Genomic DNA, 25,075 nt, shown 5'->3' with positions numbered 1-25,075 from the left:
TAGAACTGAACTAGAACTGAACTAGAACTGAACTAGAACTGAACTAGAACTGAACTAGAACTGAACTAGAATTGAACTAGAACTGAACTAGAACTGAACTTGAACTGATCTAAAACCGAAATAGAACTAGACTTGATCAGACTAGAATTGAGGTAAATATGTATTTTTTTATATGTATTTTTCTACTAAAATTCCCCATTCACTTTAGATAATCAACATGTTGCTGGTTTATTTGGTTAACCTTTTCATTTATTTGTTTATTTTTTCTCTCTTTTCATTTGGTATAGTCAATTGCGGTTAATCAACCACATCCTTTATAGACCCTTTCAAAAAATACATACAACTGAATTTTACACAGCAAAAATTTTGTGAGAAAAAATTTTTTCCACACTCGTTCCTCTTCTAAAAGCCAACTAAATGCGTGTTAGCCTTTAAACTCTGTTACAAGAAGACGAAACAAAAACCTAACCACAAAATAATTGTTGCAACATTGACACTATTTGTACTAACTACAAAATTTTTAAATGACAAAAAAAGCACTTTTAAATTATTATAGCAATAACAGCAAAGAAATAAAAATTTGAATATTTTATTTTTCTGCAAAGAATTTTTATGCAAAATTTAGCTCAAGAAAACCACAATACTAAGCGAAAACTGTCAACAACAGCTGTCTGGCCAACATAAAAAATAAATTACAAATCTTACATGAAAAACACAACAAAGATTACCATCATTCAGCAAAATTAAGAAAACAAAACTGACAAAAAAAAAGAATTTATTTTGGCATGATTTTTATACAAATGTTTGAGTTAGTGCACCTACAACAATATTGGCCTGATTTTCAGGGTATTATATAGTTTTTGCATTCATACACATATAAAAATAACATTTTAAAACCGATAACAATCAAGCTCTTCGTCATCATCGCCAACCAGTGGCCGCCAACGCCGCCACCGACTTTCAAAAATAAAAAAAAATATTTAATTTCTTTTCACTATATTTTTTCTCTTTCTTTTTTTTGCCTTAATATTAAACAAGTTTATTTAAATTCCTTTTAGCTTTTCAAAATATTGCTTATCACCAATGAAAGAATCTTATTGCACTTTTCTTGTTGCATTTTTTTTGTGCTTTTGTTTTTTGTATTTTGCCAAAAAACTGCCAAAATTTATCTAAATCATTTAATCTAAATTGCATTTTGTATTAAAGACAAACAAACATACATACACCCCATCAAACAGCCAAACGAAAAAGGGCTGACTGCACTTTTTCTTTATGGCCACGTATTAAAGCTTTTTTTTGAAATTTTTAATTTAATATTTCATAAAAATAAATTTCACCTGCTTTCGTTGAAAATTAATAATTTGATTACAGTATTGTTAAGCGGCCAAGAGTTTTTTGTACAAATAATTGTTTTATAGCTTTAAAATTAAATAAATATTTGTAATATATAAAATTACATTATACTTGGTTAGTTTAAGTTTAAAGCTTTCATGTTGTTGTTGAAAAACTGGTAATTTATTTTTTTTTTTTTGGAAATTAAATAATTTTATATAATAACAAAGTTTTGTTGTTATAACTATGGAGCATGATGCTTTTTTAAAAACAAATTGAAAAAAAATTAAAAATTAATATTTGTAAAAGCTTCTAAGAGCTTCCTTAATAATTATTTTTATTTGTGAAAATGCTATTTTTGAGTTTATTCTTAAAAAAAGCTTTAAAGAGGTTTTTATTCAAAATCTTAAACGATCTTTTACTTCAAATTGCTTCAATCAGTTTTTCTTCAAAAAGCTTTTTCGAATTTTTCAATAAATAGCTTTTTCTCAAAAAGCTTTAATGGGCTCTTTCTTGAAATAGCTTTAATGAGCTTTTTCTTCCAAAAGTTTTAATGAGATTTTTATTCAAAAAGCTTTAATTACCTTTTTCTTAAAAGAACTTTAGTGACTTTTTTCTTCAAAAAGCTTTAATGACCTTTCTCAGCATAAAGTTTAAATGAATATTTACTTTAAAAATTTTTTCTTTTTATAAAAGACTTTAAAAAGCTTTTTCTTTATAAAGTTTTAATGAGCATTTACTTCATAAAGCTTTAACGATATTTTTCTTTAAAACATTTAAGGAGCCTTTTATTTTAAGAGCTTTAACAAGCCATTTCTTTAAAAAGTTTAACAAGTTTTTTTCTATAAAAAGCTTTAACAAGTTTTTTCTCTAAAAAGCTTTAACAAGCTTTTTTCTTTAAAAAGCTTTAACAAGCTTTTTCTTTAAAAAGCTTTAACAAGCTTTTTCTTTAAAAGGCTTAAATGAGATTCTTCTTCAATATTAATGATATTAATGATATTTCTTTAAACAAACTTAAAGAGATTTTATTTCATAAAAGCTTTAATTAATTTGTCTTTAAAAAAGCTTTAATATTTTCCTAAAAAAGGCTTTTGTGAGATTCTTTTTCGTAAAGAAAACTGTTCATATTTAGATCTTTAACAAACTTCAAAGAGCTTTTTTTTAAAAAAAGCTTTAATGAGAATCTTTCTTCAAAGTTAATGATATTTCTTAAAACAAACTTAAAGAGTTTTTGTTTCATAAAAGCTTTAATTAATTTCTCTTAAAAAAAGCTTTATAATGATATAAATACATTTGTTTTCCAAAAAAGCTTTTGTAAAATTCTTTTTCGTAAAGTAAACTGTTCATTTATAGAACTTTAACAGCGTCATTAAACAACTACTCAGCTTGCTGTTTGCTGTCTGTCTGACTGTCTGTCAAGCTTTTACCTTATTTAAACATTTTCAAACTTTTAAGCTTAAACTTAAAAAATGTCTGTAAAATTAATTGAAAAAAATGTTTTATGGCCCAAATATTTATATTGTAAGCGATAAAGAATTTATTTAGGCATTTTTACCATACTTACTCTGCTTTTACATGAATTTTAATTTTCAAATATTTCAACAATTTCTTTCTTTAATAAAAGCTACAACAAGACCAACAAGAATATGTTTTTTTGTCTCTCTCTCCTTTCAGTTGTTGATTCATTTTTGCTTTTTGCTTGTCATTTATCTCAATTTTCAGTTATACATATATCCTAATAAGAATACTCCACAGCAACCATCACTTTGTCGGTCCATATATAGAGCCCTATAAACGCTTCATAAATCATGAATTGTCATTACAAAAAAACATCAAACCGCACAAAAATGGCCACGCTTACAACAAGCCTAACAGCCTGCCTACTTAGTGACTGCTGCTTTGCAGCTTCTGTTCGTTCGTTTTTTTGTTTTTTGCAACAAATTGTTCACAGAAATTGTTTCACATAACCAAATATGAAAATATTTTACAAGTTAGCTCTTCTCTCGCTGGCGAAAACATAAACTGTTTAGAAAAAGAAAGATTTTTATCTTTTTGGTGTTCTGCTGTACTTCGTGGCTGTGTTCCTATTAAATAATTAAAGGCGTATGATGTTAGGAGAACAAAACAAACAAAAACCATGCACGCGTTAATAAAAATGGTCAGAACATTAAAATTTAATAAAAATTTTACAAATTATAATGATATTTTATCTCAAAACTATAAAACCGCTGCTACATCTATCTCTGCAATACAATTATCAAGCAAACAACTTTTTTTGCTGTCACTGTCGTTGTTTAGTGCAAAAAAAAGTGCCACAAAAAAAAGCTGTATATTTTTTGTAACCATAAATGTAGAGGATAGATTGCAGCTTGCTGCATTAAACACAAAAAAATTGTTTACTTACACCTTCACCTTTAGAATCTACTTAAAACGCATAACGCATTTTTAATTTGAACGTTAACGCACATGAAATCTACAAAAACAACAACACAAACAACAAAACATTATAAAATGATGCTAAAGCATTTACAGCTCTCACTCTGTGTCTGTGTATGTACGTATGTTTGTTTAAATTATATGACTGTCTGCCGTTTTGTCTGTCTGTCAGTCTGTTTGTTGTGTTTGTTTGTATGTTTTATTTTCTGATTTAAGCCAAGTGTATAAACAAACAATACCAAAATGAAAATGAGAAAAAAATTGCGAAAAAAAAATAAAAAAAAACGTCAAGATCGATCATATATGCTTGTCTTACCAAGTCAAGTCAATGCGTTTTGCTATAAATATGTGTTTGAATGTTTTAGACTTTATACGCAACGTTACAAACAAAAATGCTTAAATATTTACCCTACAGTTGAATCGAAAATTTCTTAGGAGCTTTTGGAAAGGGTCAAACATTTAAAGAGATTTATAAGTAACCAACATTCGAAACATTCCAAGACCTTTCCCTTTTTAGAAAAGAAAACAAGTTTTAAGAACCCTTTTAATCAAAAAAGTAAGGATCATTTTAATTTAGAAAACTTTTATAAGTTTTTTTTTAACAAAACCTTAAAAAATTTTTATTTTATGAAGCTTTTTAAAGTATTTTAAACAATTAAAAAAAGCTTTTAGAAACTTATTAATCACAATGGATTTTGAAAAAAAAAACTTTTAGAAGACTTTATAAAAAAAGTTTAAGGAGCTTTGTAAATGATTTTAAGAAAGCTTTCAAAAGTTTTTTATTCCAAAAAGCGTCTAGAGTTTTTAAGGCAGAATAACTTTTTTCAAAAATATTTATGCTTTAAAACTCTTTTTATATTAAAATCATAAAAGTGTTTGTGCTTTTTTAAAAAAAGGCTTTAAAGCTTTTTAATATAAAAGGTATTAGAAGCTTTTTAATAAAAAAAGCTATTAGAAGCTTTTTATTAAAAAAGCTATTAGGAGCTTTTTAATAAAAAAGCTATTAGAAGCCTTTTAATAAAAAATCTTTTATAAGCTTTTTAATAAAAAAGCTATTAGAAGCTTTTTAATAAAAAATCTTTTAAAAGCTTTTTAATAAAAAAGCTATTAGAAGCTTTTAAATAAAAAATCTTTTATAAGATTTTTAATCAGAAAGCTTTTAGAAGTTTTTAATCAAAATGCTTTTAGAAGCTTTTCAATAAAAGAGCTTATAGAAGCGTTTAAATAGAAAAGCTTATAGAGGCTTTTAAATAGAAGAGCTTATAGAAACTTTTTTGAAAGATTGTTTATCTAAAGAGCTTTTTGAACAAAAACGTATTAAAATCCTTTTAATCCAAACTAGTTTTTTAAAGCTTTTTATTTATATATGAGCTTAAGAGCTTTAAAAGCTTATTATTCCAAAGTACAAAAACTTTTGGAATTTTTTTTATCAAAACAACATTTACGTACTTTTTTTGATGAAAAAGCTTTCTTGTTTTTCCTCTCTTTTATACTAAAATTCAGATTTGATACTCAAAATTTGCAAAACTTTACCGCTCAAAAAGTTCGTTTAATATCGAAACATTTTAAGACGTTATGTGCAATTTAAAGTGCGTAGACAAATGTAAGAGTAGTATCAGTGTGTGTCCGTATTTGTTTTTTTTTTTTAAGTTCACAATTTTGATCATCTCAAGTTTGTAGCTTAAATCTTTTGTTTGTAGACAAAAAACTTACAACTACAAGCATTACAAACATGCATAGATGATTGCATGGGAGGCGCAGGAGTTTGTGTTTTTTATTTCGTTTATTTTTTTATATACGTTTTTTAACGTTTTCTTCTAAAAATGGTAAACAACAACGACCTTCTATTTTAGGCCACTAAGGAATTGCATTAATGTTTTATATTTTTTTTATTTTACGATTTTTTGTTTTTCGAAAGCCTGTATTTGTCATATTGTGGCAAGTAGACATTGAGCTTTTTTTCATTTAGGTTTGTGTTTTGTACAGGTGAATTTTTTTAGAATTTAATATTAAATGATTTTTTTTTTGTTTGTTTGAGTTTTAATGCCATTGAAAATGTTGAACGTTTTAGACAGATTGCCAGTTTTGTCATAAAATGAATTAGAGTTTTTTTCTAGTTGTTTTAAATTGCAAAATTTTATAAGGAATTTTAAGGTTTAAAAGAGGGAGAGAGAAATAAGTAAGTGATTTAAAGACAATAGCAAAACGAAATTATGATGCCTTGAAAGGTAATAAGAAAATGTAAAATTTTATTAAGAAATTTTGATTAGCTTTAACACTACAATGGAAAATGCGAAGAAAAAAGCTTAAGGAACTAAAAGCTTTTTAGTTAAAAATGTTTACTAATTACAATTTTTTTAGATTTTATTCAACAAAAGACCTTGCAAAAAGTTTGTCAAAAACATTTGTTTGTTATACAAAAAGCTATAAAATTTTTAAAATTTAATTTAAAAAATCTTTATTTTTTCAAAAACATTAAAAATTTTTAAGGTCATAAAAAATTACAAAATCACTTGAAAAAATACGTATTTAACTTAACAACTAAGCTTTTGTTAATTATTTTAAATGAAAAAAATCTTTAATGAAATTAAAACTTGCTGTGGCTATGTGTTTTATTACGTTTTTTTTTTTTTTTTTGTTTTTTTATATTTGCAAATTAATTTTTTTTAATAACTTTATTAAATTAGCCATTACTTGGTATAATTTTTTTCATTTATTTAATTAACACAATGACATTTTTTTATTGTTTTTTGTATTTCAAAAAAATAATTTGTTATTCATTCATTCATAATGTGGTGGTGTATTTGTTTTAAATGAAAGTAAAACAAAAATTTGTCTGTTTAAACAATTCATGCTTTCTTTCATATTTAACATAAAGAAAATTTTGTTAATTCAAGTTCTTTTTTATACATTTTTATATTCTTTTTAATGAAAAAACTGCTGAAATGTTGAGTTAGCAAAAACTGTAACCTAAATGGCGCCGCGGCCGCCTTTTAATAAGCAGTTCAATTTTTAAGCAACTTTGTTTACAAATATTTAGTTTAATTGCAAAAATATTTAAAATAAAATTACAAATTAATAGAAAAGTAAATTGAAAGAAGCTTAATAGCTTTAAAGACCTGAGGGTTTAAAAAGTAACCAATTGCATTTGCTTAGAAAACCGTTTCAGGTGTTAATCGAATCCACCACTTCCGGTCTACCGGACTAAAACACTAACCTTCTGTAGGCCAAGTTAAGGTCTTAATAAGACTTACTGACTACTCCCCAGATTACCTAGGTTGGCTAGAGTAATCAATACACTTTAAATTATGTTATGAAAACAAAAAATTAACAATTGATTATGACTAGACAATTTTCAAGTTTCAACTTTAAATCTTAATTAACTAAGTAGACTTTAAAGTTTACTAACCACTCGGCAGCTTACTAAGGATGTATAAAGTAAACAATTGAATTCAATTTGCTTTAAAAAAATACATCAAAAAGATAAATTGTTAAAACATCTCGAAAATATTAAAGTATTTACTTTATTTTAAATAATGTATTAAGATAACATTCAAATACAACTAATTACACCTTGGTTTACTAAGGTTGAATAGAGTAAACAATAAACTAAAATTTAGTTTAAAAGAAGAACAAAATTGTTAAAAATATATTGAAGATAGAAATCTATTCTAGATGATATGGAGGCACACAAAAAACAATTAGCTCCTATATACATTACCAGGGATCAATAATGTAGCCAATCGACATAATGTTGCTTTACATAAAATTCTTTAATGAAAAATGAAGGAAAAATTAAAAGATATAAACAATTTTACCTTTACTCAATGTTATAGCTAATTCTGTCCTAAGCTAACTACTCCCTAGATTACCTGGGTGACATAAGGTAAGCAATCGAATGAATTTTGTTTTAAAATGTTTAAAAAACTTTTCTAAGTGTTGATAATAAGAACAGCTTAACTACTTACCGTTTTATTACTAAGTGCTGCTCATTTTTTTATTTTTCTAGATTTTAGTAACTGCAAAGAGAAAAGAAAACAAAAATAGAAAATTATTAATTGTTATAGAATTTTTTATTTTAAATTAAATGAATTTTATTGCAAATCTTGAATTTTAAGCACTTGTTGTCTCGCCCCCTCCTCACGGATGGTAAGCATAGAAAATTGTTTAATGCAACACCTTTAATGTACAAGTTGCATGTGTGTAAAAATGACATACGTCATGTTGAGTCTACAAAATGCTTCTTTTTTTTTGTCGGTTTGTCTATCTATGCTGGCTGGCAGGCAGGCAGGCTGGCTCTCTCTCGACTCAGTAAAATTTACAAAAAAAAAGTAGATACAAATGAAATTGTTAGGAAAAAAAGGAGTAAACAGAAGTATAAAGTAATGGAAAGTTTGCATACAGTAGCGACGATTAAACTAAAAAGCTTTGCTATTGAAACAAATCTTTCCATCCATTAAGTAGATTAAGGAAAGAGGATGTTTAATATGAGGAACGTACAGAACCTTGAGAGTTCATAGAATAAAAGAAATCTCGCTTGAGATTGTTAATTACTAACATTATTAATTATTAACATTTAATTCTTTTAACAACCTGACTTGAGTTTTGTAGTATTATAATGACGATCATATGCTTTAAGTTCAAACTAAATACGTAATATTTTTGTTGCCTCTTTTTTATTGCAACTTGTTGCTTGGACTATTGTGGTCATCTGTTGATGGTGTGGTATTGGTTAGTTGGTGAATATACTTGATAGTTAAAGCTGTTATTGTACTCTTTTTTATGCCTGATGACATGCGCTTTAAGCCTTTTGATGCCATGACAGTTGCATTCATATAACCCACAAAAAACAAAAACACACACACACACATATACACATATAAAGAACAAACCAAAAGTCAGAAACTAAACAAAACTAAAAAGAAAAGAAGAAACAAAAAAACATCATGTAGCATAGTGTCATACTTAAGTTGCCACAACCAAAACGACAAAATACAAGAGGAAAAGCAAAACACACACAGAAACCTACAACAAATAACAAACATTTGACTTGATGCGATTATATGCACGCACATCCCAGCCAAGACAAGTCAAGTATGTGGCAGAGAAACAGAAAAATAAAAACTCTACTTTTTTCACTCCTCATACAATAATAATGAAAAATAATAAAGAAAACCCCAAAAGAAGACGAATCTGCTTATCTACGGTGATCCATCATTGGTCCAAAGAAAGGAGAAGACAATCTTTCGAAAAAAAGAAAAAACAAACAGAAAATTTTTGCATATTGTAAAATTTATAGGCCACAGGTGATTTTGTGGTCTTATACAGGTCTCTCTCCCTCTGCGTACAAACAACAGCAAAAAAAATCTTAATATGCGGGCGTTAAGTTTTAAAAATATGCTAAAATATGTCAGAACCTTTTTAAAAGCCATAAAACAACAAGTGTCACCTTTAGTTTGCAGCATAAAAGATTTTTAAATAACCACAAAGGAACCAGTAAAACCAGTGAATCAAAAACTTTGTTAAAAGACAACACCAAAAAAAACCAAATACATTCCTTGGTTTTGTTTTATGTTCCTGGTTGCTTGATATTGATTACGCTCCCACGGTTTTTGTATGTTGAAAATGCAAAAAAACCAACAACAATAAAATCTTAGTCAGGCATAAAAAACAGGAAATTTTTATTTCTTTTTTTTTCAAAAAAACCACAACATGTAAAACTACCAATATACACCCTCATTTAGGAAATTTACACTAGGGAATTAAAAAAAAACTAAAGTTTAAAAGTAAATTAATGAAATTGAAAAGAATTTTAATGATATAAATTTCTTTGTTTCAAAATACTAATTTTGTAACATAACAAAAAAAGCTTTATTTTGTTACAAAAAGCTTGTGTATTACAAATTTGTAAAGCTTAAAGTCTTAGCTAATTCCAATTTCAATTGAAATTTGAAAATAATAACAAAATTGTTTAGTTTTTTACAAATTTCCCAATTGCTTTATAATTAAAAATACTCATACGCTCTAGGGTTAAACAATTTTGAAAATAAAATTTTGCTTAAAAAAAATTTAAAAATTTTATTCTTGTTTTTTTAAAACAATGGAAAAGCATTTAGATTTTATTTAAAAGCTTTTTAAGAGCTTATTTCTACCAAATTTTTTAAAATAAACTTTCAAAAGTTAAAATAAGTATTTTCTAATGTTTAATTTTTTTTTTTGAGTTCAAAAAATTATAACTTTTTTGTTTTTGTTACCAAAAGCTTTTAAGATACGAAATTGAAAAGCCTAAAGTGTGGTTTAATTTTGAATTTTATTGGATTCTAAAAATGCCTTTAATATTATAAAGTTTTATTTATATTTAAAAGTTATCTATCAATAAAAACTAATCATACGCCCTAGGGTAAGAAAATTGTTCGAAATTATATTTTTTATATATTATTTAAAGAATTGTTATTGTTTTTTTTTTTTTTTTGTAACGAAAAGCTATAAACGATTTTGCTTTTTTTAAAGCTTTTTTCTAAGAATCTTGTTATTTGGAAAAAATATGGTATTTACTTTTTGAACTTCTCTTAATTATAGCTTTTTAATGTAAAATTCGAAGAACTTGTTTATTACAAAATTTGATAGCTCTAAGAGTTATATAATTTTGATTTTTCTTAAAACTATAAATTGCTAACAACAACATAATAATTTTCATAAATTTAAAGATAGCCTTTAAAATTACAAAAATCATACGCACTAGGGTTTAAAAAGTTTTTTTGTAGAACTTGGCTGTTTTGAAATTTAATGCTTTTTTGCAATTTAATGCTTTGTAAAAGCTTTCGTTTATTTTATTTTAAAGAAAAATTTCATTAATTAAAAACATTTTTTTGTGCAATAAGTAAATATTTAAAAGTCTTTGATTTAACGCTTTTTTAATATTATAGCTAAAAGCTTTTATATTACAAATTTTAAAAGCTTATGGTGTTGATCAATTTTGATTTTATTAGAATTTTAATTGCGCTTTAAAAATATGAATTTTTTTATAAATTTTAAAATTATCAACAAATTAATAATAATCATACGCTCTAGGGTATGAAAAAAAGTTTTACAATTTTTTTTTTTTCATAATTATTAGAAAATCTTTAACTTTTCTTTAAGAATCTAAAGCATTAGTTTCTAAACAGTATAATTATAACAAATTTTATTTAATAAAAATTTAAAATTAAAAAAAGTTGTTAATTTTTCCTTTTTATTTAAATAGTTTTATTAATTATTTAATTTATAATAACATAATTAACTACATCATTAACATTGTCTACTTTATGGCCTTAATTTTTCCGGCAACATTGTTGTAGGCTGGTTTTTCATTTTAAATTGACTTTGTTAATGAAAACATTTTTATTTAAAATGAAAATTATATAATTTTGTTTTATGAATTTAATTGAATTAAATTTCATAAGCTTTACACACACAGACAAACAAAAATTCAGCTTTTAAAACAGAAAACACTGTTAAATTTATATGAACGATAACAATTTTAAAGTCAAATTAAATTGAAAACAAAAAGTGTTGAAAGTATAATTTTTTTTAGCCAAACGAAAATTGTATACTGTAATACGAAAAAAACAAGCCTCCAAAGTGCACTTTGGTTGCTACTGATTGCTGCTGCTGTTATAGCAATAACAGCAGCAAGAAAAAAAACGCGACAGACCATATAATGATTGTAATTACATGTACCGTAGCTGTGTAGTTAAGTTAACTTGGCTTTAATGTAACATTGAATTTTTTCCATTTTTTTTCCTTCGTTTGCTTTTTTATTTGTAAACTTTTTGAAGGAGGGGGAATTTATTTTTTTTTTTTTTTTTTTTGTTACTTTAACTTTATTTTCTTAATATTTTTTCTTACTTTACATTGTAACATTGCTACCATTTTAATGCTATTTTTGTGGCAAATAAGCATTAGATTTATGGCTTAAGTTTTAAACTCAAACATGTACACAAAAATCGTCTACGCTGGCACATGCAAGTATGTAACTAGTATGTTTAAGTAGAGGTGTGTAAGTAAGTGTATTAAAACAAAAAACATAGTAGAAGACGTAAGCACGCTTGCGCACATGCCATTATTATGTTATCTATTTTCAGTTGTGTTTTTTTTTATTTCTTTGTTTTCAACTAGTGTCTTCTGCCTTTTAAGAGACAACAAAAAATGCAATCAAACTACTTAGAAAACTACAAAATGCATACAAACTCTTGGCTCAAAAACAACCTCCCTCCTGCTTTTTATTAAGTGGATTTCAACAATAAATATACTTATACACGAAAAAATGTATTTATTTCAGTTTTAAGTTTTTTTTCTACTATTTAGCACGCGCTGCTAATTCTTGTTTACAAAACACCATTTAAACCATGGCATCTATCCATCCATCTAATATGAAAAACTTAAGAATGAAAACAACAATAATAACAATAAAATGTTGGCTAAAAAGTAAAGCAGCTAACCAACCAACCAACTGAATCATTATTAACACAATCAAAAACACCATTTCCGAAAATAATAAAAAAAAAATTATGTAAAAACTTTTTAGCATTTAGAGGAAAATAAAAAGAAATCTGAGCTCTTTACACCAATTGACAAAACTAATACATTCAATAACTAAAGTTATCAAATTTAATAATAATTTCAAAATTAATATAAAAAATATTTCATTTTTAATAATTTAAAACTTTCAATTAGCTTTTTTTAGCTTTTTATCAAAAAGCTTAAGCTCTTAAAGAAAACCTGTTTCCGATAGCCTAAACTGTAAACTAATTTTGATTTTTAACAAATTTTAATTCTATAAATAAATAACTAAAATTTTTTACAAATTATATAAATTTCCAAAAATTAATATAACTCATACGCTCTAGGTAATGAAAATTTTAAATTTTAAAAATCATACAGATATCAAAAAATAATATAAAAATTCTCTAAATAAATCAAAAAATAACAACAAAATTAACATTAAGCTTAAACGAATTCACAATATCAAATTCTACTAAAATAAATATTCTCAATTTCTCTGCAACACAGTGTTTAATATTTTATTGTTGAACAAATTCTTGTTGATATACTATATGAAGTGTTAAGACAGCAGCAGCAACTAGCGTTGGTGGTAGTGGGTATATTCGTAAAACAAAAACAAAACAGTTGCAAATACTTAGTAAAAGATTCCAACAACTCGCCAAAAAAAAAAACAACCTTATTTATAATAATACTTTATATAAGGCATAGCTTGACCATTCTTTATGGTAATAATAGGTAATAATATAGTTTTGTGGTTATAACGAAGATTATGTTTAGAAGCCTGCACCATCAGTAACACCGCAAACAAAAAACACATACATACATACTATAATGCTCTAGCAAAACTAAGCTAATTGTAAAGCTAAACAATTTCCTATTGAAAAACAAAACCACGCCATCTAAAACAGAACAAAGCAACAACAACAACAACTGCATGGTTTTCTTTGAAGCAAAATAGAAAAAAAAAACATTAAGGAAAAAACTTTATAACAAGTAAAAACTGGTCTACAGCTTGCAAACATATATAAAGTAGTAATTTCACATGTCCACCCTCGTCTAGTAATTGTTACATGCTGCAGAGCAGTAGTAGCAAGGTAATAAGTAATAGCAATTAATTTCTTAGAAAATGAAAAACAAATAAAATAGAAAAATGATTTATTATTTAATAGACTTTTTTATTAAAAATATTTTAAATTCAGAGTAAGATCACAAAGGTATCAGATGTTGAAATTTATGAAGTTATTTTTTTGAATATAGAACTGAAGTAGAACTGAACTTGAACTGAAGTAGAATTTAAGTAGAACTGAACTAGAACTGAAGTAGAACTGAACTAGAACTGAAGTAGAACTGAAGTAGAACTGAAGTAGAACTGAAGTAGAACTGAACTACAACTGTACTACAACTGAACTAAAACTGAACTAAAACTGAACTACAACTGAACTACAACTGAACTAGAACTGAACTAGAACTAGAACTGAACTAGAACTGAACTAGAACTGAACTAGAACTGAACTAGAACTGAACTAGAACTGAACTAGAACTGAACTAGAACTGAACTAGAACTGAACTAGAACTGAACTAGAACTGAACTAGAACTGAACTAGAACTGAACTAGAACTGAACTAGAACTGAACTAGAACTGAAATAGAACTGAACTAGAACTGAATTAGAACTAGAACTGAACTAGAACTAGAATTGAACTAGAACTGAACTGGAACTGAACTAGAACTCAACTAGAACTAACTAACTAATTAGAACTGAACTAGATAATTTAGGAGAATATACTAAATTTTGACTTATTTCTAAAATATTATCAATAAATAATTTTAATTAATTTTTAAAAAATATTCTGCTCGAATTAATATTAATCATACGCCCACGTATTACAAATTTAAATTAGATTTTTTTTAGATTTTAGAATAATAATTTTAAAATTTCTTTAAACAAGCATAAATCGATAATATTTTAATATTAAATGAATGTTTCTTTTTTTTCTAAGAATGTGTTATTTTACGAAATATGCTAATTTTCACAATTTATCTTACAAGAAATAAACTTTAATTGGCCATATATTTTAAAACTATTGAAAACCAACAAAAAAAACCTGATAAATTAACCTTCAAAGGCCGTTTGTTCATGAGAATTTATCTAGATTTTGTGTGTGTAGTTTTTTGTTTTTTTTTTTTTCGTTTCTAAATAAAGTCTCAGCAATAGCGGGTGTTTGTAACAAACATTTTTAATTTGAAAATAACAAATGTGAAACAAATACATTTCTGTTGGGTTCCCAACAAGCCTAAACCAAGCAATTGTTGTTTATTTTAATAATATGCTAGACAACATGACAAACAGGACGGACAGCAAAAAACAGGGCAGACTTAACGGACATAGATAGAGAGAACAGAGAGACAGACAGACAGACAGACAGACAGATAGCTATTGGCTTGGTTAACTAAACGACCTTTAGAAATATGTGCACATGTGTGCACTTATTTACCACCAGCTTTTTGAAACCACAAACACCACAACTTTAGTTTTATTGTTGGCAATCTTGTTGCATATAGAATTTTCTATTTCAAGCTGCAATTGTGCCGTATGAAATATGAACAAACAACCCAAAAGACCTTTATGCAGTTTATCGAAAAGTTTTTATTTATTTTTTTTTTTTCTTCTTTTGCTAAACATAAATAAAAGTAAATTATTTCTATTGCAAACCAGTATAACGTGGTTAAACAATATTTATAAGGAAAAAAAGTTTGTTAAAAAAAATCAAATTAATTTATTTAAGAAACATTTGTTAGCTCTAAGAAACCAGGCAAGTTTAAAAGAAAAATATTGTCTGATATATAATATTTTCAACTTTTAACGAAAAGTTCAATAGTCAATTGTTTCGAGTAATAATAATAATGAAATATAACGTAAAATTTATTCATAATTTTTTTTCTTACAAAATTGATAACTTTTAACCCTTTAAAACAGCAATTGCGTAAGGCACCCACTAAGTGAAAACGTATTATTAGAATGTTGAAAACTCTTTTAAAATCTTATCAGTTTGTTGTAAATTTTTTAAATCTCTTGTTAACAGAACATTTAAAAAATCAATCTATTATCATTATATGTATTAACAGACAGCTGTTTTTTTATTAAAATATTAAATAAAAATCTCAATGTTCCAGTTTAAAGTTTTTTTGTTAGTTTTATTTTAATATAAGTTGCACGTTTTTTAAATAGTTTTAAAATGTTTATCAGTTTGTTTTCATTAGTAAGATTGTTATTATTATTATTATTGTTGTGGCTATTGTTTGCTGTTAGTTTTTATATTTGTAATTTGAGTATTTATATTGTGGTCTTTTCTAATAAACTGCAGTTTCATATAATTATCTCTGTTGTGGTATTTAACGCCCACACATTCATTTACCACAAATGTTTAACAATATTGTGTGAAATATTTCAATAAAGTTGTTATTGTGTCTGTTTGTAGTTTTTTTTTTCTATTTTTGCTTTAGAGTTTATTAAATGACCATTTGTTATAGGAAACTATATAGTTAAAATAAAAATAAATAAAATATTTAAACAAAAAAAAGTTTAAATTAGCAATTTAAATTTTGTTTGATATAAAAAACAAGATATTTTTTTTGTGTAATATATTGTGGTGATTTTATGTTGTTTATACTATTAATTAAATATTATTAGAATGCCTAAACGTTTGACATTAATTTTAAGCTTTCAGCTTTAATATAAAATTTAAGCCGATTTATTACGAATATGTTTAAATAAGAATAAAGTCAAACAAAATGGGTTTTTTAATTTTTGAAAATGGACTAAGCTATATAATGTTGTTATAAATTTTAAGCAAAGTTATAAAATTTTGTGTAAATTGAAAATTTTGAAATTTTTTATTTCAATTTTTTTTAATTCTTAAACTTTTTTAGACTAATTTCTGAGTTTATATTTTTATAGTAATGTATTCATTAAATGCTTTAATTTGAGATCCATTTTGCCTTAGTTTATCTTTAAACTAACTTATTCCTATTAAATCGGTGTAAATCTCAAGTTAAAGATATTGATATTATTTAAAGAGCAAATGAAAGCTTGGCTCAAAAGAAATTAAATGTATATAAATTTATTTATCTTAAACAACTTCTACATGGAGATTAAAACATTTTTCAGTTTCTATTTTTGTATTGTTTTAGTGCCTTTATTAATTTTAATTAATTTTTCTTAAACTTTTTTAAAAAGAAATGATGTTTATTAGTTGAATATCGTGTAACGATCAAATACTTTTATTTACATTGTTTTAATTTAATATATTTACTATGTGATTCTTATTAAATCGGCAGGAATCTTAAATTCTTTATAATGCAATTATAATTTTTCTAAAATTTTGTAAAATATTTTTATTTGTATTTTTAAGTTTATATTATTAATATAATGTAGTAATTACTATTCATATTTCTTTAGTTTTTTTAACAAAGTTCTGTCATTCTTATTAAATCGGTTGTAATCTTAACTTGAATATAGATCAACAATTTCTAACTTATAAGAAAATTTATACCAAAACAAATCTTTGTAAAAATTATAAAAAAAAAATTATCAAATTTTTTAAAAAAATTATTTTTTTAAATTTTGTTAAACATTTTTAAGAGAATTTCAAAGTTTATATTTTTTATGTAATATAATGATTAAAAGCTTTCTTTTGATACCCATATTGCTATAGTTTAAAATGAAATTTTATCATTCTTATCAAATCGGACGAAATCTCAAGTTGAAGATATCTTAAAAATTTATAACTTAAATGAAAGCTTAGCTCAAGAAGAATAACTATAAATAGAACATCTATAAAAATTAATCGTTTTTGAAAAGAAATTAGATACTTTTTGCTAAACTTAAATTTTAGTTTTCTATAAAACAAAACTTTGAATATTTTTAAAAATTATTAGATTTTAGGCTGGTGACAAAATTTGTTTTGTTGAAAAAAAAACTTTCCAAATAAACATTTCAAGTTTGCTAGACAGTTTGACTATTAAATACTAAATACAAAAACTTGTTTTAATCTTGTAAAAAAAATATTTTATTTTTGTTCATTTCACGAGACAAGAAAACAAAACTCCCTCAAGACATTATGTTAAACACATTATAACTATTTTTTTTTCAACTAACTGCTTAATAACTTTTTTTTCAAATTATATTTGTTAAATCTTTCTAAGACATTGATTGATTAAGTGTTAGCATTAATATTTAATGCTGATTACAAATACCCATACAAATATACAAAATATTTGAAAATGTTTAACACTAATATTACAAGCTACTTAAAATTATTAAAGAGTTAAGTCTAAAAATACAAGGTAGATTTCAAAAAAAAACTAAGTTAACACCCCCTAAAAACAAAAACCATGAAATTTGTTAGAAAATTAGACAAAAATTAGTTTATTTTAATTGTAGTTTTAGAGGGCGTTAATATTTCTTTCAAAAATACAAAATAGAAATAAAAAGTTTCAAACTATAAGGCGGCTTGTGTTTAAAGGTTTATTTTTTTGGGGTTAAATAAAATACGGAAATTTTTTTTCTTAGTGTAGTGTTTATGGTTTAAGGTTAACCCCAAATTAACTTTGAACAGAGGAGGAAAAAAATTAAATAGCTAATAAAAGGTCATATGTAAAAATTTGGTTTGTTTTCGAGAAAAAAAATTAAGGCCTTAGAGTTCGAATGATTAATGAGTTTTAAACAAAGGTTTGAGGGCTTTACAAAATTATAGTTATTATAGAAAAATGTTGTAAATATTAAATCAATTTTACTTTTAAGTAAAGTTAAAAAATTAGAAATATTTTGTTTTTTTTTTCCTTTAATATAATAACAAATATTCATGCTTGATTTGTAAGACAAAAAGTATTTTAAATTTTATTGTAGATTTTAAAGTTCCAGCAAATTAACACTTTTAGCCAAAGACCATAACAAAATTGTAAATGATTTGCAGCAGCTCAAATTGTAACTGCTTGCCACACAAACAACCTGACACATTCGTCTGCAAAACTATAAAAAAATAAAATTCCCTTAAAACTTTTAAGCCACCAACGATTTTTGTTAGTCATAAACTAAGATTAACTAAAAAATAACAACAAAAACAGAAAAAATGGAAACCTACTCATCTTAAGCTACTTAAAGTTGAGTTCATCTAAATCTAAACTAAACATCAACATTTTTGTTCTTTTCAATTAAATTACATAGCAAATTGATTTTGTAAGCATGACACATAAATACCTTTACATGTTGCAAGTAAAACATGCAACAAAAATATAAAAAAAATATATATTTAAAATGTTTTTCTTAACCGTAAAACAACAACTGAAACACAACATATAAAAATAACACAACAAATTGAAAAAATACTCTAGATGTAGTCAAAGTCTTGTGCGGACAAGTAAGAATGTTGTAGCTGTTGTCCGAAACAACGTAAAGGCCAAAAACTATGAAGACCTTTGGGGAAACATAAAAATCAATGAAGTCAATAGTCGCAACTATAAATGCATAACAAATTTACCTATATGCTATGAAGGTGTTGTTGAAAATTGAAAAATAACAACAACAACAACAACAACAAAAAGAACACTTTGTTATAGCTTTAAAACATATGACACTTCAAGGGGGGTTATCTGTTAAATAAAATCTTTAAATTTCTTTAAGTTTTAAATCGATTTCAGTTAAAAGGCGCCATCTCTTCATATTGAAGATTAATTTAATAGATAAATTTTAAATGTTAATATTAATTGCATAAAATGTTATTTGAAACTAGATTTTAAAGATAAAAATTTAGATTTGTAAAAGATATTTTGAAAAGTTTCTTTTAACATGGAATTTAAAGTCTAGCTGACATTAATTTTTTTAACATAATGCGGGAGTTTTATGTCAAAATAGTTTTTTTTTTTAAATGGTGGGTATTTAAAAGTGAAAATATTTTAAAAATTTTATGAATAAATAAGAAATTTTATTTTAACTTATATTATTAAAAGAATTTTTACTGTTATTACATGAAACACTCTATTTTTGGTAGTTTTCCTTCGATTTTGTTCAACAAATTACTGCTAAAATGAAAGTTTATATCTTTATAGTAAAGTATTCATTAATTGCTTTAAATTGATACCAATTTTGCATAACTTTAATGCCAAACATATTGATTCCTATTAAATCGGCTGAAATCTCAAGTTGAAGATATTACGACAATATATAGCTTAAATGAAAGCTGGACAAAAGCTATTTACAAATATATAAAAATTTTTAAAATCAATATAGTTTTTATGTTTTTTCTGTGATATTTTTAAACAAATGTCTACAAATATGAAAGTTTATATTTTTCTAGTACAGTACTCACCAATTGCTTTAAAGTGATAATCATATTTTCACTAAAATTTTTTGGTTTCTATTATATCGGCTTAACTCTCAAATAAATCAGCTTAAAACTCAAATAAAAGCTTGTCCAAAGATATCAAAAATTGACAAAATTAATAATAGTTTTTCTACTCTTGTATTCTTCAACAAATTTCGATTAACATGAAAGTTTATATTTTTATATTAAAGTATTCATGAATTCTTGCAAATTGATACCCATTTTGCTTGATTTTAAAGTCCAACTTATTGATTCCTAATAAATCAGCTTAAAACTCAAATAAAAGCTTGTCCAAGGATATCAAAAATTTACAAAACTAATAATAGTTTTTCTACTCTTGTATTCTTCAACAAATTTCGATTAACATGAAAGTTTATATTTTTATATTAAAGTATTCATGAATTCTTGCAAATTGATACCCATTTTGCTTGATTTTAAAGTCCAACTTATTGATTCCTAATAAATCGGCTGAAATCCCAAGTTAAAGATTTTCAAACGTTATATAGCTAAAACGAAAGCTTATTGAAAGGCATTTACAAATTTATAAAAATTTTCCAATAAAAACTTCATATATCACCAAAAAAACTAAAAAACTTTTAACAATTATATATTTTTAATAAATCTTTTACTTTGTAGGACCAGAACTATAAAATATAAAAAAATCATGAAAAAATTATCCTAAATCTTAACAATTTAACAAATTTTAACAAAATCATATAATTAAACTATTTAATAAAAATATGATTAAACAAAACTCTGTCTCACATATGTTTGTAAAATTTTTTGATTTTTACAACTTTTTTGAAAGTTGTTATTTAATATATATTTCCACCAAGTGGTCAGCGAGTTTTTTTTCGTAAAAATATTTATTTGTTAATTTTAAAATTCAAATTCCATTCACAACCACAAAAACTCAACATTAGATAAATGTGTGGTCTATACAGAAAAAAATAACTGCAAATGAAAGAAAAAAAATTCTAGAAAATGTTTATAAAATATTTGTTAACATTCTACTAAATATTCTTTTTTGTTGTTTTTATTTGGTTCCGTTTTATACCACAATTTTACAAACTTTAATTACTTAAAAAATGTTGTTGTTGTTGCTATAATTTTTTTATATTTATTGTGTAGAAAAATTTGTCATATTATGGTTGTTTAAAAATTATACAGAATATTTCTTTATAAATATTAATATTTTTATGATTTTTTTTATTTGCTTAAAAACATAACAAAAATACATTTTTTTCTTTTGTTTTAAAACATTGTTTTAAATTATTTATTGATCTGTCATATGTCACTTTTTGTATGACTTATATGCTTATTTTGTTTTTTTTTTCTTGCAATTTAAAATGATTTTTTTAAGATATGAATTTTTCTTTTAAATATAAAATAAGCGTTGACAATTGTCATTATAAATTTACATTAAATTAACATTAATCTTGTTAGTGTTTTATTTAAAATTAAAAATAAATAATTGTTTAAGTTTAATACATTTACAATATTATACCAAAAATAGTCTTAGCACGATGTGTCAATTTAAGGCAATTGTTAATTTCTCAAAATAAAATACGCTTAAACACCTTGTTAACATTTTATGAAAATAATTAATAGACAGGAGGATTTAACAAAACACTAGCAGCAGCAGCAACAACAATCACAAGAACATACAAAAAAAAATATTATCATAGAAAAGAACAAATGTTAATAATTAGAGAATAAATTATTGTATATTTTTTCCATGGTGAAAATAACTAACGTGTCATAAGTAATAAAAAATAATTACATATTTACATTCGAAACAATTTAATAAGAATATAAAATATATTTTATCTATTATATATGAATATAAATGTTTGCTCTATTAGTATTTGATTGGCTATTAAATTATTGACCCTGGTTATTTAATATGACAGTATTAATAAGTTTTTCTATTGTAAATAGAGTTATTAACTAAAGGCAGCAAGAGACTGAAAACTTTAAGGTTTAAAATCCTAATATTTATAGGTTTAAGTAAAATTTTTCGCGATATTTCTAACAAATCTGTTTACAATCTCAAAATTTCAATGTTTTTTTGTATAAAAATTTAGCAAAAATTTTTTTTAAAATTATTCGTATAGTAAGGTTTATATTTTTCTTGTAATCCTTGTGTCAAAAGAAAACATTTGATACCCATATTGCATAGGTTTTATCAAATTTATAGTTATTCCTTTTAAATCGGTTGAAATCTCAACTTTAAGATATTAATTTAAAATTGATAACAAATTTTAAAGTTTTCAATAGCAATTACAAAAAATATGTTTATAACTATTTTATATTTTTACAATTGTTATCAAAATGTTAAAAAGCTATTTAGAATGAAAATTTTAATAACTTTTTTTATTGCAAATAAAATTGTAAACTAAAGTCTCACGAAAGTATACAAATTTAATATTGTAAAAGGTTTTTAATAGATCTTTTGTGTCTTTACTAATAATTAGGTTTAAAATTTTCAAACTTTCTAAAAAAAAAAAAATTTAGAAAAATTTAAGGAATTATTCATAAAAAATATTTGAAAAATATTCTTATTGTAAAATTTATATTTTTCCTGTAATCCTTGTGTCAAAAGAAAACATTTGATACCCATATTGTTTAGGTTTTATTGAATATATTATCATTCCTTATAAATCGGTTGAAATCTCAACTTTAAGATATTAATTTAAAATTAGTGGCAAACTTGAGAGTGTTAAGCAGACACTTAAGAAAATATTTGTATAACTATTTTATACTTATGCAGCTGCTGATAAAGTGTTAAAACGAGAACAAATTAAAATTTTTAAAAACTTAAACTCAGATTTTGCAAATTAAAAGATAATTCCAAATTTATATTTTTCTTAATTTCTGCTAAAGAAAACAAACAATATGATACCCATATTGCCTAGGTTTTATGAAGTATGTTAATATTGTTAATAAATCGGTTGAATTGTTAAATTAGGAATTTTTCATCAAAATTAATGCCAAAGTGAAGAGTTTTTAGCAGACAATTCAGAAAACATAAACATAATCTTATAATCCAGGGAAAGTTTTAATAAAACATAAAAAATAAGTTACAAAATATGTTAAGCTATTAATCCTTTCACGCCCAAAACTAAACCGCTAGACTTTTTTTATGGATATGACTTCTCCACACACTTTATTTTGACGTACATATATTGATCATTTTTCATAATAAATGGAAAAAGTGTTTTTGAAAGATATCGCAGGATATTATCCTTTTTAGCATGTTGTGACATCAAATTCTAAAAACGAACTTATTTTTCTATAGAAATAAGATTTTACTGTTGCTGTGAACTTAAAATTACGTTCTATATGGAGAAAAATGTAAACAAAATCTTGGGACACGGTTGTCCTGTATACGAGAAAGACTTAAATTAATTTTTCAGACTTAAATTTATATTTTTCATAAAAGTTTATATTTTTCTTATAATTTTTACAATACAACAGCCAACATATTTACATTCCTAATAGATCGGTGGAAATCTCAACTTTAAGGTAAAAACTTAAAATTATTAAAAAAAAAACTTTAGAGTGTAAACAAGAATGTCTAAAGTTTAAATATTTCATTATAAATGTTAAAGCTTATTAACCTAATTGGCATTTTTAAGCATCCTTGCTTAAGTTTTAACTATTCTTTTGTGCAGCATTAAATAAAAAAGTTATTAACACGTCAAAATCTTGACTTTAACTAATATCTATAGAAGCAAGAGGAAACCAAACAGAAGAAAAAAACTAACATAATGATTATAATAATTTATTTTACTCATAAAATCTTACTGCAACGGAAGCTAAGAATAATAAAAATTTGTTTACACATTAACCAGCAAACCAGTGTAGTTCACACAGTAATATAATTAACAAAAAATTTTATTTTATTTTGCTGCTGATTTTTAAAATAATGAATGAAATTGTTTTTGTGTTTTTTTTTTTTAAGAAAAATCCTTTTTTTAAAAGTTTTAATTTTTTTATGTTTAACAAAACAAGTTTGTTGCTTAAGTCTTTTGTTTTTTTGTGGCCCTGTTCCTTTAGATTTTTTTTTTTGTATTCTATAATAATTCTGTTGACTGGCATAGTATTAAAACCCCGTAAATTTCTGATAAGACATTTTTGCATAGTTTCATGTATAAAGAACAACATTATCGTAAAATTTTTCGACATCTTGGCAGTTGGCAGTGAAGTTGGTTATATGCTTTGAGTGGTGTGTGTGTGTGTATAAAGAAATTGTTTGATTGCTGCTGTCTTAATGTTATTTTGCACCTGCATACCATTTGATGTGATGTTCATTCTATAGTTTTAATGCAACAGCGTAAATTAATAATAATTATTTATGCAGTAAAACAAAAACAACAACAACAACGGCAATAGCAATAGCAACAGCCACAGCCACAGCCAACGGAAGAAGGTGGTAATAATATTGAAGGTAAAAGAAGCTGTACAACAAAAGGCTACTGTAATGCAACTACATTTATATTGTATATACGTATGTATGATTAGCCAGATTTTGAATGAATTGGAAAAAAATGCTTGTTTTATGTTTAAACACATCAATTGTTAAGTTTAGCTTATTCTATGGCTCACTGGCTGTTTGATGAGGCATAATTACACTTTGTTTTCTGACAACCCATCGCCTGGCAGTACAACAACAACAGCAACAACAAACAAACTATTATTCTTGCTATAATAGCCAACTCATGTTAAGGCTAATTTTTGGTGGCTTAACTCTAAAACATTTAGATACAATTTGTTTGTAAGCAAACTTGCTTTGTCATATTAGTGGGTGGTTTTTCAAGTAACGCCTTAGAACTTTATTCACAGCATTTTATAGCTTTGTAAGTTAAGGCAGCTTATATACATACATATACATAAAGCTGACAATGATGATGTTGCTGCCACTGGAGACGATGACCATCAAACTTTATATAATAGTTTTTTTTTCGTTTTTTTCTTTTGCAAATAATGATGTGTGCATAATGTTCTTTTCACAAAAAGACTCTGTTAACTGTCTGCATAAAGCATAAAAGAAAACCTTGTTTAACTTGTTGGTTTGGTTGTTTCATTGTTCCTCTAAATAGAAATTTGTTCACAAGTTACGAAATACTGTTGCTACTTTTCTTTCTATATGAATTTTTAATAGATTCTTATCGTTATTAAATATTGCAAGATTTTTTTTTTCACATTTTATCTAAAGAGTTTTCAGCTGAACTTGTTGTTGGTGGTGTAGAATATTAAACTTGGTTTAGTGTTTTCGATACACACTTTTGAAATTAGGTGTTAATTCGTGAGAATTATTACCAGCTTCATGCAATTAATTAAAAGAAAAGACAATGTTGCTTAAAATAATAACGTAAA

At 24.7% G+C, this 25,075-nt stretch overlaps 1 protein-coding gene across 1 annotated transcript in view; it reads right to left on the bottom strand.

Annotated features, from left to right (window-relative positions):
• Positions 1–25,075, bottom strand: part of LOC111685240 (zinc finger E-box-binding homeobox 1) — a 73,940-nt gene that overhangs the window by 16,311 nt on the left and 32,554 nt on the right. Inside the window, exon 2 of the mRNA XM_046951542.1 lies at positions 7,737–7,787. The gene's annotated coding sequence lies outside the window, so the exon portion shown is untranslated. The remainder of the gene's footprint in view (positions 1–7,736; positions 7,788–25,075) is intronic.

Source organism: Lucilia cuprina, chromosome 5 (assembly GCF_022045245.1).
Source record: "Lucilia cuprina isolate Lc7/37 chromosome 5, ASM2204524v1, whole genome shotgun sequence".
NCBI lineage: Eukaryota > Metazoa > Arthropoda > Insecta > Diptera > Calliphoridae > Lucilia > Lucilia cuprina.
The sequence above is the reverse complement of the archived record's forward strand: the minus strand, read 5'-3'. Positions and strand labels throughout refer to the sequence as shown.